At 60.0% G+C, this 13496-nt stretch overlaps 1 protein-coding gene across 10 annotated transcripts in view; it reads right to left on the bottom strand.

The window, feature by feature from the left end:
* SHANK3 (SH3 and multiple ankyrin repeat domains 3) overlaps positions 1 to 10087 on the bottom strand; it is a 375700-nt gene extending 365613 nt beyond the window's left edge. For 9 of the 10 annotated variants that reach the window (XR_008821984.1, XM_056339563.1, XM_056339567.1 and 6 more), the window contains exons 1-2: positions 10040 to 10087; positions 467 to 516 (exon numbers count right to left, since the gene is read on the bottom strand). The gene's annotated coding sequence lies outside the window, so the exon portion shown is untranslated. Of the gene's footprint in view, positions 1 to 466; positions 517 to 9250; positions 9312 to 10039 lie in introns of those variants that run through there. The other variant, XM_056339564.1, reaches the window with a different exon arrangement.
* Positions 10088 to 13496: the final 3409 nt, after the last annotated feature.

Below are 13496 nucleotides of genomic sequence, written 5' to 3'. Positions count from 1 at the left end.
TGTCCTCCGAGACCAGTGGTACTTGTCCCAGACAGAGATCCTGGACCTCAGCTGGATGAGCCTGGAGGATCCCATCAGAGGGGGCACCCTGGCTCCCAGCTCAGGCAGACCTGGTTAGCCAGTGTTCCCCGGGACCTTTCCCCTTTATGCCTCCACAAAGCATGTCATGTAGTAATGACCTACCCCTGACTCATAACTGCTTTTGCATCGCTTGCAGCCTGCCTGAACGCATCCTGTCCCCTCCAGCCTGAGCTCTGCCATCCTTTGCCAGCCCTCACAAGTCCTCTTTCTGCCCTCAGCAATCCGTGCAGCCACCCCTGAGCCCCACAGCCAGGTCTCTGTCCCCGCCGCCCCAGCCAGGCTATCCCCTCCTGGGACAAGGCTGCAGGGCCCTCACCACCACCACCTCCCGTCAGGATGCCCAGGGTTTCTGAAGGCAGACAGGGAGGGACAGAACAGCGCTTACCTGAAATGACTGTCACGGGCACAGGGTCACAGCACTCCCTCTTCATCAACCTGTGAAGAACAGAGAGCAAGGACAGCATCATTGCAGTGCACTGCATGCACGGCCCCCAGGCACGCTGTACCCATGTAGGCAGCAGGTTCAGCCTCAAGACAGCAGGGAGATGTGGAACCCACAGGACTGGGAACAAGAGCATTCCCAGAGCAAACCTTCTACAGGACACCTCGGGGAGAGGCAAGGTCACCTACGGCTTGCACCCACACCTGCCGCCCTGCCGCAGCAAAGCATCCCTGGCCTCCCTCCGCAAGCAGAAGCATGCATCCTGAGCCCTCCTGCCCGTGCGAGCCCATCTTCACCCTGTGGCCAGGCACATCTGCTGCCCCTCCTAAGGAGGACCACAGGGGCTCTGCCCGTTGCCCAGGAGGGCTGGAGAACTGGCAGCCCCCCACCTTTGGGGGGCCTGTGACACAGCTCAGCAAAACCATGTGCGAGCATAACGCAGCTTCCCGAAGGAACAGCCGGGGCTCGAGTGCCAGAGGCGGTGGACACAGCTGCCCTGTGTGGGCAAGGGTCCTTGAGCACCTCTCCCACCCTGGCTCATCCACTCCCAGGCAGAGTCCTGGGTGGGACACAGCCTGAGAGCAGAGAGCTGAAATGCTGGTAATGCTGAGAGTCAGTTCCTTCACAGGGTCGTCCCTCTTGTTCTGGACGAGCAACAGGGGACCAGGAGCCAAGCCCACCTCCAGAAGACACACAGCAAGTGCCCCAGGCTAAATTCAGGAACAGCTATGGGCAGCCAGGAGAAAAGTATATCCATAATGCCTCTGCTCTTTTATGTGCTGGAAATGTGCATGCTCTCTCCCTTCGCTTCTCATTAAAGATCCTTTCTGGGTGAGTGGCTGAAATGGCTGCTCTGTTGTAGAAAATTAAAAATGTATGACTTGGGATTTCTTGGAGCACGCCTGTTGTGCTGCAGCTGGTGTCAGCAAGTGCAAGGTGCTGTGGGGGGAAGGGGCCACAGCAAGGATCCCATTTTTGCAGAGAGCTCGCGATGTGCCATGTGGGACGCTGGGGTACCACCAGGCTTTAAACATTTTATGAGATATACTGCAGCCTCCAAGCGGCAGACGGGTCACAGACACTACGATGCACCTGGAAAACTTAGCAGCTATTGTGTGCCTCTGTAAAATGACGCTGTTGAGGTCCCAGCGGGGCTGTAGCACGATGCTCCGGACACAGCTGCCAGTGCCCCATTGACTCCTCTCCTGAGAAAAGCTCACAGGACACCTGCGCCATGAAAACAGAGGAAACCTACCACATCAGTTTATGTAGGAGCTAAACAAAATAGGCATGTGTGCATCCTGCTTGGACAGTTAGTGACTGTACTGAACTGAGTCTCTCTCCTGTCCCTTAGCGCTGGGAATGCCAAGACTGAGCAGGGCAGGCAGTGGGGCAGGTGACTGCTGTGCCTGCAGGGACTGCAAACCTCGATGAGCACAGCTTTGCAGGGCTTAGGGCTGAGGAATAACACCCCTGGGCACAGGGTGGCACAGGCTGGGACACCTACACAGCCTCCCTCCCACCCTTGCACCATCCAAAACCCCTCACTGCAGCGCAAAGTGTGGTCCAAAGCCAGGCAAGGACAGAGACCATCCCCAGCCCTCCGACCTCACCACTGTGAGTGGTGCCAGGAGACTTGTTTGCTGCAATTAGGAGACTCGGATAAGAGGGGTGGGTTGTGTGGTGCCGTGGAGTGGGAACTACCTGTCCACCAAAGGTGTCTCTGGCAGCTCATGCTCCCAGTTCACCCCACCACCTCCAGGCAGCCTCAGCCCAGGGACGTGGTAAGTTTGGGCTGGAGCTATACAGCATGGCTACAGGTACATGTCACCAAAGGCGGCATAATCCAAACACCCCATCATGCCTAGTGGCCTGGCTCCACACCCTCTGGGTCCCCGCATGGGCATCAGATGGACAGCTAACCAAACCACACACACGCAGCAGTCATCCGGAGCATGGGAGCCTTCCCCAGATACACACCAAGGCCCCAGGTTGTGACGGCTGCTGGCACAGCCGTGGCACAACCCCAGGAAGCCGAGCTGCAAGTCCCTGAGGGCATCTTGTCTCAATGCACCCAAGCACCTTACCACTGTCCCACCGGGTACGGGCTGAGGCAGCACAGGCAGCACCAGGAGCAAAACAGGCGACGGAGCACGTGGGGAATAAGTGCCTGCACAGCTGTCATCCTGGGCAGAGCCCCATGCATTGAACGGGTGCAGGACTAGGTACCAGGGCTCCCCGGGAAAATGCAAAACCAAGGGGACTCAGAAACAGGAGGCAAGGATGATCAAGGAGCAAGAAAAACTGTCATAAGAAGAGAAAGGAAAAAGTGGAGATTGCTTCCTTAGAAGGAAGCAAATAAGAAGGGACACAGATAAAAGGCTGTAACATCCTGAACAGTCTGCAGAAAGGAGACGACGCTTCTGTTCTTTTCATCTCACAACATGAGGGCAGCAAATAATGTCGTGGGATCTCACACGAAGAAAAGGAAATACTTCTTCACATCATCCATAACTAGATGGTACAGCTCACCGCCACAGGAAACCCTTGAGGCCCAGAATGGTGCAAGTCCCCAGCCAGATCTAGAGGTTTCTGTGGGTAAGGATAGCAACCAAAGTTACCAGCGGTAGCAATCTGGGGGGGTGCTGCGCAGCCCCCTGCCACAGGCTCCACTGACGCCTGCTGACAGCCAGCAGGATCACCCCTTGGCACAGGCAGCCGGTCCCCAACACCCTGGGGCAGTGCCAGCAGCGGGCCAGGGCAGTGAGATGGTCCCAAAGGGTGGCTCTGACCTGCAGAGTGGCTCCGACCTGCAGAGTGGCTCCCAGCACTGGCCCTGCTCAGTCTCCAGCAGGATGGCTCTTCCTCCTGGCTCTCATTCGCACCGTGTCCATCCCACCCTGACCTCCAGAGCAGATTTGGGCCAGCACCTCCTGGGCTTCTCCTGAGCTGGGCCTCTCGAGCACCATCTTTTCCATCCTCAGGTGATGCGAGCCCAGTGGAACATCGACCATGGGAATATACATCCAGTAATGTCAAAGGCACTGATCTGCACAAGCAGCAGCTCAGGAGATAAATTAGATGCTTATAATATGAGCATCTTCTCCCAACCCTGATAACAGGCAAAGGAGATTTATGAGTTTATTATTGGACCTGATAAATTAAACTCTTCACAGAAGAATAAATTATGCAGATGATCTGCGATGTATTTAGACTGCAGCTTGCACACTGCCAGGATCCTAGCCTTCACAGTCCCTGAGGATCCTGATGTCTGTGGAGCCAGAGGGGCCTTGTTCAGACTAGCAGGGAGAACTCCAGGAAGGCTGCTATTCCTCTTGCTCGTGAATGGCAATTCTGCCTTTCGTTTGTCCAAGTCTGATTCTTTTATCTCAAATGTCCAGATTCCCTGCTTTTCATTCAGCTTCTTCCCTTTCCAGGATAAGAGGCAAGGACTGCAGACTCACAGTAACCACAGCAGCTGGTCCCCAGCAGCCTAACAACATGACATAATCAGAAATGACAACTCAGTGGAGGTAAAACTGTCCCCAAGACAGAACTGGGAGCTGGGAAGCATCTGGAGACTCCTCTCTCAGGAGGGCTGTTGGAATGCCTCTCTGCACAGAGACACGGCCATGGGGTTATGAATGGCAGATGGGACACACACACAGATGCCTGTGATCAGGGTTCATACACAGGGGATGTGACTCTTTCTGCCTCCTGAGATGTCCCATGGCCCTGACCCCACAAAGGGACAATGCCACTTGGTCCCTCTCACAAGCATCATCAAGGGATCTATTCCAATTGCTCCAGACAAGAAATGCAAAGCTTCTCCAGCAACAGAGCAGCCACAAACCCAGGCCAAGGGCCATGGTGCCACAGGCAGACACCACTGCACAACTCTGTGCGAGACCAAGCTCAGCCACTGGCCTGGCCACGCCGCAGGCAAGTTGCCACTGTAGCCTGGCACTGCCTGGCACAGCCCCGTCAGGCACAGCTGCTCCACATGGCCCTCATGGGCCTGTGGGACCCAGGCTGGAGGCGAGCAAGCAGTCAGGGGAGCTCGAGTATGGCCATCAGCGTCCCAGCAGGCTCCTGTCACAGCTCCAGGGACCTGTGACCCTGCAGAGGAGCAGGAGACATCAAGGAAGGGGTACAGGCTGCAATCCCCAAGCCCCAGCACGTGATGTCCTGTATCCCCACGCACGCTGGGAGCTGTAGTTCTTTTCCACCAAGGCCAGGAAACATTACATCACGCTGTAAGGACATAGCTGAGCCTCTGCTAAGCCTTCTCCAGGCAGGGGAAGGTCCCCCAGGCAGCCCTGCCTGTGGCCAGCTTCCGCCAGTGCTGAACAATAGCGTCCAGGGCTGAGCACTTACGGGGCCACTGCATTTCCTGCCATTCTTTTCACTCCCCTGAGGATGTCTATAAAAAGCAGAAGAATCCAGGCCTGGAAGTCCAAACCACCTCTTAAAGAAGCCAGGAATGCCAGCCACTCCGGGGGGAGGGAGCCCCGCAGTCCTCAAGGTGGGGAGCGGCTGCAGGGAGGTGGGACACAGCCCAGGACCCATCGGTTCTGTCCTGGGGAGAAGCACAGCCCTGAACCAGATTACAGCCTCAGGTTTCTCAGTGCAAAAAAGGCCCAGCCAACCACCAAACCCACCCCTGCCCACTGAGGTCTCTCTGTTGTTCTAGAGCTTGCAAAGTCATCCACTTTGGCATGAAAGAGCAACCCAAAGAACTAGCTCCTTCCAGATGAGCAGCCCCTCAAACCAGGGGCTGGGCTGGAGCACAGCCGCTGGGCCCCGCCAGGGAGGGCTTGTGGCAAGTGGAGGCTGTAGGAGGCTGTTTGTGTGGCACACATCCCGCACATGTCCTGGGGGCTTGGTTCCACTTGGGGAGGAGCTCACTGCGGTGAGAAGCTGGCACCGATAGCCCCCCTGCACCAGGCTCTGCACAGCCCCGCTCCCACCCAACGCCACCCGTGCAGGCGCAGCAGAATCCATGCAACATCCAGAATCGCAAACTCACAGAGCTGCTGTCAGAGAGGGGAGAACACGCTGCCGCCGGAGAAGATCTTTCAATATTTAATGATAGAAGAGTCTCCTGATCGACCTGCTTCTCCGGTTACGAAAGTCCCCATTTGTTCTACTCCCCATACCAAGATGGGCGGCCTGACCACCGGTAGTGGCACAGGCACGCCATTCCCTGAAAGTTTGGGCTGATCCTTGAGGGACTTCCACAAAGCCAGTGCTGCCTCCCCTTCCCACGCTGCCAACAGGAGCCAAGACACTCATGAACCAGAGCTCTTGCCTGTTGTCACAGCTACAGCAGCTCAGCTGCATTTAGGAGTGGGATGGCAATTTACTCTTTGTACTCGTTTTAGCTGCACGGCCTCCCCCTGCTCCAGGTCTGCCATAGCAGAAGGGATTCTTGCCCCACGGCACTGCCAGCCCCACAGGGCTTCCGAGCCCCTGCTGCACCCCACAGATCCTGCTCCATGTGTCCCTGGTGCCAAGGGCAGAGCTGGACCACCAGATCCCACCTCCCAGGCTAGGGGGCCCTTTCCCTGAACCGCAGCTCTGCTCACCTCAGCTTCTCCAGCATTCCTTGCAGCTCCTCCTCATCTCCTGCACAAAGGGAGAGTGGGGCAGGAGCCAGGAACGATGCCAGGCACGCTGGCCCTCCCAAAGTGACCTCCCAGCTGTGGCCTGTCCCTGGAATACTCCTCGGTCCCAAAGGCCCCTGCCGGGAGCAGCTCCTCTCCCACAGCCCCACCACATGCACGCTCTTGCCCCAGCTCTCACAGGAGAGCTCAGCTCTACCCCAAACACCATTGCCAGCCTCTGGTCCAGCTCTGCAAAGCCCCACTGCAGCCACGCGCTGGGTGCCATGCTCCAGGGCAGGACCAGCTTGCCATCACCCCTGGGTTCCTGCGGTGCCTCCATCGAGGAGCCTCACCCCATCGGGATGCCCCAGCTCCCCAAGCACTTTGCCATGCTCTGCAAGACGGGGAGGGGAGCCCAGCCTGTCACCCTTGCTCCCCACATGCGCCCCATAGCCCCGTACTCTGCTCCTCACCACTTGCATATAATATGTCTCACCATTTGCGTATGCACTTAGCACTCCTGTGCGGAGGCAGCAGTAAGAATTTTTAGCTGATGGAAATCTCAACAGAATATTCTGTAGTGGGCTGCTTGTGTGTCTGTTTGTGTGCACCTCCAGAACACAACACTGGTTTAAGACAATGCCATACAAACCACAAACAGTACAGATATGCATTATTCATATCATAATACTAACAATATTAAGAATACTTAGGCATTACATGAATATTTAGGTGTTACACGCTGTATAACAACACCAACACCCCACCCCCACCCCCGGTTATTATCCAAAAAAACGACCGTGTAATATTCTCCTTTGTGCCCTTTTTTGCGCTCAGCCCCTTATGCCACATACCTTAAAAGTTTGGCATCATCAGCAAGATCTCCACACAGAGGGCTACTGTGCAGGTGCAAAAAGTGCAAGAACTTTGTAATGCATTTAAGTGCTAGCATAAAAAGAAATTATGGAAACTTATGATGTGTTGTCTCCATTACCCACATGTCACTATTAAGACAGAGTGACAACAGAAGTTTTTACTGAAGTTTATAAAGTTGGGGGGGGGAGGGGAAGACCTGACCAGGCCCCAGGTGGGAGCCATCCCTGCCCTCACACTGTTCCCAGGCATGTCGAGCCTCAAGCCTCACTGCCTGCACGCAAGCAATGCACACACCATGCACTGCAGTCCCAGGGCCTCCAGCTTCCACTCCCACTCTCAGAGCATGGGCTCTCCTGCAGCATCCACATCTGCGAGGGCCGCAGCAAGCACCCAGCAGACACTGACCAAGAGCAATTGCACATCCTGGGCAAAGGCACCCTCCAGGAGACCTAACCAAGAGAAGATCAGTGCCCGAGTCCTCAGCTCTGCTCCTTACGACCCGAGACTCTGGCAGAAGCACCAAACAGCTAAAAGACCACCTTGGATGCTAACTTGGCAAGATATTTTCCCACCGTACCTTGCTATAGGTACAGCTGCAAAGCTAGCCTCATGTTTGACTACATTTCTCACAGATGCCTGACAGATGTAACCCTTACATCACTGAACGCTTTGAGGATCCCTGTCCACAGATACCAAGGCAAGAAACAGCTGGTATGGTTCCTGTGTAAATCCCATTTGCTTAAATCCGTCACTCCCTCCGTGCTAGCATCCTGATTTACACAAGCATCCACAGGCGCTCATGGGTAACAGTACCTGTGCAGTCACATCCAGCTCTGGAGTTTCCTGCTTCCTTGACCCAGTTTTGGAAGAGCAGGAGCGTAGCAGACTCACTTTTCCAGCAGTTCCCCAAGACATCAGGGACAGGCAAAATTGCAAGCTGAGGCCCAGACACAAGAACACAACCACACAAACCCCATCCCAGGACTGTCCAGCACACCCCAAGGCCAGAGAACGGCTTGTTATCCATGACAGGGTAGGGTGGAGCCGACCTACTACACAAATTGTGCTTACAGACAGGCAACGGAGCGCACAGAAGAAAGGTGCACTGAGCATCATGCATAGGTATGTGCAAAACCCTGAGAGTAGATACACCCAATTATGCACAGGTACACAAGAACTACAAACAGGTAAGTTACAAAATCAACGTCACGAACTTACAAAAGCAATGCCCTGCTTTCACCAGAAGCCCCCGTGCTACCTGACTAAATGTTTCTGGACCACACCATAGGTGCCATGGTCCCCATCCTCTGCTGCATGCTCTGCCTGCCTGCATGCTACCAAAAAGCGGGGCTCCTGCTCCCCAGCACGCACCCCCAAGCACAAACCCCAGCCCTGACTTCCCAGCACGTACGTGTTGCTGCAAACCACAGCGTCTACCCCCAAGCACATTCAGCTCATTGCATGTCTCAGCCCTGACCCCCCAAAATAGACTCCCACGGCAGCCGCAGCCCCTGCTTCAGCCCACACGCCCCAAAGCACATCGCAGCCCCCGACTCCCCAGGTCCGGCCGCAGCTCCTGCCCCGACGTGCCGGCATCGCCCCACAAGCCACAGCCCCTGTCCCCCAAGCCACCCCCCCGCAAGCCACGGGCCCTGTCCCCCAAGCCACCCCCCCGCAAGCCACGGCCACGGCCACCCACCCTGTACACCCCAAAGGGAGCCGCAGCTCCGCTCCCCAAAACGCACAAACCGCCAGCCACAGCCCCCGGCTCCCGGGGTGGGCGCCCCCCGCAGGCCCCGGCCCCGGCTCCCCAGCACGAGGCACCGCACCCCCAGCCCCATGCCCGGCACACACGCCCCCCTGCAAGCCACGGCCCGCGCCCGGCTGCACGGCCCCGCACCCCCGCCTCCGCTCCCCCCGCACCCCACCCTCCGGGCACCCCCGCACGGCAGCGCGCCCCCCCCCCGGCGCCGCCGCCTTCCCCGGCCGTGGCACCAGCCTCGGGGCCGCCCCGCCGGCGGGCAGAACCCTCCCGCCCCTGCCCCACCGAGCCGCCGTCCCTCCGCCCGAACGCGCACCTGCGCGCCCGGACCCCGACCCGGAGCGGGACCGGGACCGGGAGGCGGAGCGGGACCCTCCACGGGCGCCCGGGGCAGCGCAGCCGCTCGCTTCCCCGCGCAGGGCTGACCCCGCACCGCGCTCCCCGCCCCGGCCCCGCCGGCCCGGCCCCGGGGCCGCTCGTTACCTGGGGGGCGGCGGGCGGTGGGGCCCGAGCCACCATAGCCGCGGCGCGGCCGGGGGCAGCGGCGGCCGCCGGCAGCGGGAGAGGCGCGGGGCGGCGGGGGGCGGCGGGGCCGGGGCGGGGAGCGGCGCGCGCGGCGGATCCTCCGCGAACTCGGCCCCCGCCGCCGGCAGCGGGTGTTAGTTTAAGGAGTTGTCATGGCAACGGGGGAGCCGGTGCGCGCGGGAAGGGGCGGGCGGAGGGAAACTTCAGAGGCGGCTGCTCCGGCCCCGCCGCCGGCCGCCGCCCCCGGGGGTCTCCGCCGCCCCCGCGGCCCCTCCGCCCCCCCAGAGCCTCTGTCCCCCCCCCCGGCACCTCCGCCCCCCGCGCTCCCCGGTGCCCTCCAGCACCTCCCGCCCGCCCCGGCCCGCGGGGTCGCGCTCGGCGCCGGCTCTGCGTCCCCCCTGCCCCGGCAGCCCCGGGGAGAGCCGGCGGGCGGGGGCAGCCGTGGCCCCAGCGCACCCCGGGCGGGCGGGCCCTGCCAGCGGGACGCCCCGAGGGCAGGACGGGGCTCCTCGCCTTGGGGTCCCGGCACAGCGCCGGTTCCTGGCCCCGCGGCCCAGCCGAGACCCACGGCCCGGGTCCGTGTGGCCAGTCTGGCCCCACCGAGCCCACAGCCCCGCTGGCCCCAGCCCTGCTGGAGGTACCGGGCTGCCCCCTCCCGGGCTGCCCCAGCCGCGGGGAGCAGGGCAGCCCCAGCCCCATACTGCATGGGGCGGCCGGGCCCTCATGGCCCAGCCTCGGTGCCGTTACCTGGTGCAGGCCCGTGTGCTCCTGCACTGGCTGCTCTGGCTCCTGACGCCCGCGGAGCTGGAACCTACAGGAAACCCGTGGCCGCCAGCTCGGCCCTTTTCCTGCCAGGAAGGGGACACCCCTGCCCCCCCCGGGCCGCCGCCCCGCTGCGCCCCACGTCCTGCCACGGCTGGGCTCAGGCTGCAGCCCAAGGCACACGACGCCCCAGGTCAGGGTCTGGCCGTGGGGTCCCATGCACGCACAGGTGGCTGCATGAGCACGCATGGGGGGGCTGCGGCAGGCTGTGCATTGCAGTGGGTCTGTGGGGTGCAGAGCTCTGGGGGCTGCACGCATCCGCGGGGGGTCAGGATGTGCCTCTGCATCCTATCTGGGGAGCCAGGAAACACCTTGCCGGAGCAGAGATTCTCCCTTCCTGTGGGAGCACCGCGGGCCGGGAGGAAACCCAGCCGCAAGGCCGAGAGCCGGGCGCCAGCAGCGCTGCCCGCAGCAGTGCCGGATGGACGGGCGGGCGGGCAGGCAGCCGGCGCCCTGGCGCGGGGCACTCACTGGGGCACACCGGTAGCCCCCGCCAGCCGAGGCAGGGCAAAGGGCCGAGCCAGCAAGCACAGGCCCAGGTCACGGCACTGTGTCACCCCACCGCAGCACCCTTGGCATGGCTGCGGCAGGGAAGAGGGACCCTGCCGTGCCCAGCTGCATCTGCGCACCCAGTGGGGACACCCACTGCCCTCCCTGAGGTGCCCCTGCGACCCCCCCACGCCTACCCAGCCCGGCATGCCCCTGGCCCCCGCTCCGCTCGGCAGCCTCCATGCGCGCAGCAGCAGCGTGCAGCCGCAGTGCAGCGCAGGGATGCGTGTCTGAGTGGGCTCGGCTGGAAGGAGGTCAGGCGTGCCTCCGATGGACTGACTGAGCCCTGAGCCGCACAGGCATCCATGCCCAGCAGCTGCGGGGCCCCACGTGCTCTCTCTGCTCAATGCCATGTCCCCCTCCAGGAACAAGCTGCTGCCTCATCCCAGGCAGCAACTTTGTCCCTGCCTGACAATTGTCTCATCTTTGGGCAGTGTGAGTCACAACCAGCTCGGGAGACCCATGGGAGGCTGCAGGACCTCACAAGACTCTTCTCCCTATCCATGGGACAGCTTTCCAGCATCCCCTGGGGCCTGTGCTGGCCACAGCTCCTACAAATCCCTCCTCCTTGGTCTGAGGGGAGCCACAGCCACCAAGGGATATCTTCCTGTTACTTTCCAGGTCAGCGCTGCCACTTCAGAGGCTCAGAAATAGTGTCCGGGCTCTGCCTGTGCCTTTGGCCAGTTTTTGGTCATGTGATGTTTAGTTGTGATTCTTTGGGTATTTTTTAGCTCAGAGAGGGAAACCTCAGGATTTCCATCACAAGCCTGGAAAACCAAGAATGCTCTGTTCCCATAAAGCTGATACGTTCCCCCAGTCCCATGACTCCCAGCATTTTCTGAGTACTGCAGCGTTCACACCAGCAGTTCAGAGCTGGTGCTGTGATGATGTCTGCATAACCCCACGGTGTCAGGAACAAGTGCCAGCTGCACAGGAAGGAAAGGCCTTTTGGCCAGCAGCCCCCAGGGAGGGCTGAGTGGGAGACCCTGTCACAAGTATCCCTGAGCTGTGGTGTGCAGTCCGGGAGGCTGAACTAGCACACAAACAAACAGGCTCTGGCTCGGTGAAATGGGAGTCCTAAACAGGGGACTCTGCAATGAGGCAGGTCAGTGGTGGTGCACCTGCTCCTGGGGGATATGTGCACACCGGCCCCAGGGAGCAGGCAGCAGGCTTGACAGGGCTGGGGGGGGTCCCTGGCTGGTGCTGGCATGGGGCAGGGACTGCAGACAAGTGCTGTGCCTTGGAGCACGGGGCCTCAGTCTCGGTGTGCAGAATGGAGCTTGCTGCCTGCGTTGCTTTCTCCAAAGGTCAGAGAACAAGTGCAATGCAAATGCTGGCGAGTGGGAAGCAGCAGGAAGCCGTGTCTCCCAGACAGGAGTGCGGAGCCAGGCGGAGGCAGGGCCCATCTGGTCCCTCAAGGCTGGCAGATGGGAGGATAGTAAAGACCATGCAGGAGACCGGGGGGAGGCAGGGGAAGGGGGCAGACACGGAGGGCAGCCAGAGCTGCCCAGCTCTGGCAGGGTTTGCTCCCAGGCATGCCAGGGCATCCCACAGTTCAGGGCTGGGAAACCAAGTCCAGCAAATGAGCCAAGAAGACTCTGCAGGCACTCCTCCTCTGGACAGTGATGAGGAAAGAACTCGGATGATGACCATGGAAAGCCCAGAGGACCAGAGAGCCAGGCAGACCTCCGAGGTGGCAGAAGGGATCCAGGTGCCTCTGCTTCCTGCCCACCATTGAACACATGGCTGCTGTGGCTTCACGTGGGGATGCTATGCAATGCCCAAGGTACAGGTCTCACAGCAGGGAACCAGAGACAGGCGGTTGTTGAGTTTTCTCTGAATTTCACACTCCGTGCATGAGCTGCGTGGCATCTGGAGCAGGGAACTGCCTTCCCTACATCCAGACTTCTGTGAGATCTGGCAGGCCCTGACAGGAGCAAGTAATGGGGCAGCAGTCCCAGCATTGGAGGGACGGCTCACCTCCCCCTCCTCCTTTGAGCCTCCCTACTTCATGCTTGCTCTTCCTGTCACTAATCCGGTCCAAGGCACAGCATGGGATGGCGGGGAGGTGGGAGGCTGGCTGAAGCCCCCTCTGTTGTTGCCCTTTGGAGAGAACAACATGGCAGCAGAGGCTGCTCCCACGCTTTGGTGTACTGCACAGTGAAGGAGATCTGCACATGAAAGAAGAGGGGCCAGAGTGAAGCCAGCTGGGGTTAGAGCCAGGCTGGCGGTTGCTGCGGGGCCGGCAGCATGCCCAGCACTCCTGGCAGCACAAAGGCAATCATGCCTGGCCACGCCAGCTCCTTCAGCCTCCACCCAAGTCCAGTCTCCAGGATAGTCAGGACATGGGCAAGGACTTCTTGGGCAGCTCTGGAAAAGGCTTCTGTGGCATTGGTTAAGAGTGAAAACACAGTTGTGGCTGCCCCATCCCTGGAAGTGTTCAATGCCAGGCTGGATAGGGCTTGGAGCAACCTGGTCTAGTGGAAGATGCCCCTGCCCATGGCAGGGGTGTTGGATTAGATGGTCTTTAATGGTCCCTTCCAAACCAACCATTCCATGATTCTGTGTGCCAGCAAAATGCCTCTCTCACCATACAGTGACACGACTTCTCCTGAGGCACTCTGCTTAGGAACTGCCTCCAAGGAGAGGAGCAACTGGCTCCAGCTGAGCACAGGCAAGAGCAAGGCTAATGCCTTGGGCAGAGTGGGCCGACAAGCCTGTGCACTGGACAGCACTCCAGCCACGCGTTCACCACTGTTCTCTGCAGCCCTTGGTGAGGGTGATTCCTGCTGTACTGAATGCTCAGAGCTTCATTAGAGTCATGCTGCTGAGA

This window comes from Falco biarmicus, chromosome 5, assembly GCF_023638135.1.
Source record: "Falco biarmicus isolate bFalBia1 chromosome 5, bFalBia1.pri, whole genome shotgun sequence".
Taxonomy (NCBI): Eukaryota; Metazoa; Chordata; class Aves; order Falconiformes; family Falconidae; genus Falco; species Falco biarmicus.
This window is presented reverse-complemented; position numbering and strand designations above follow the sequence as displayed.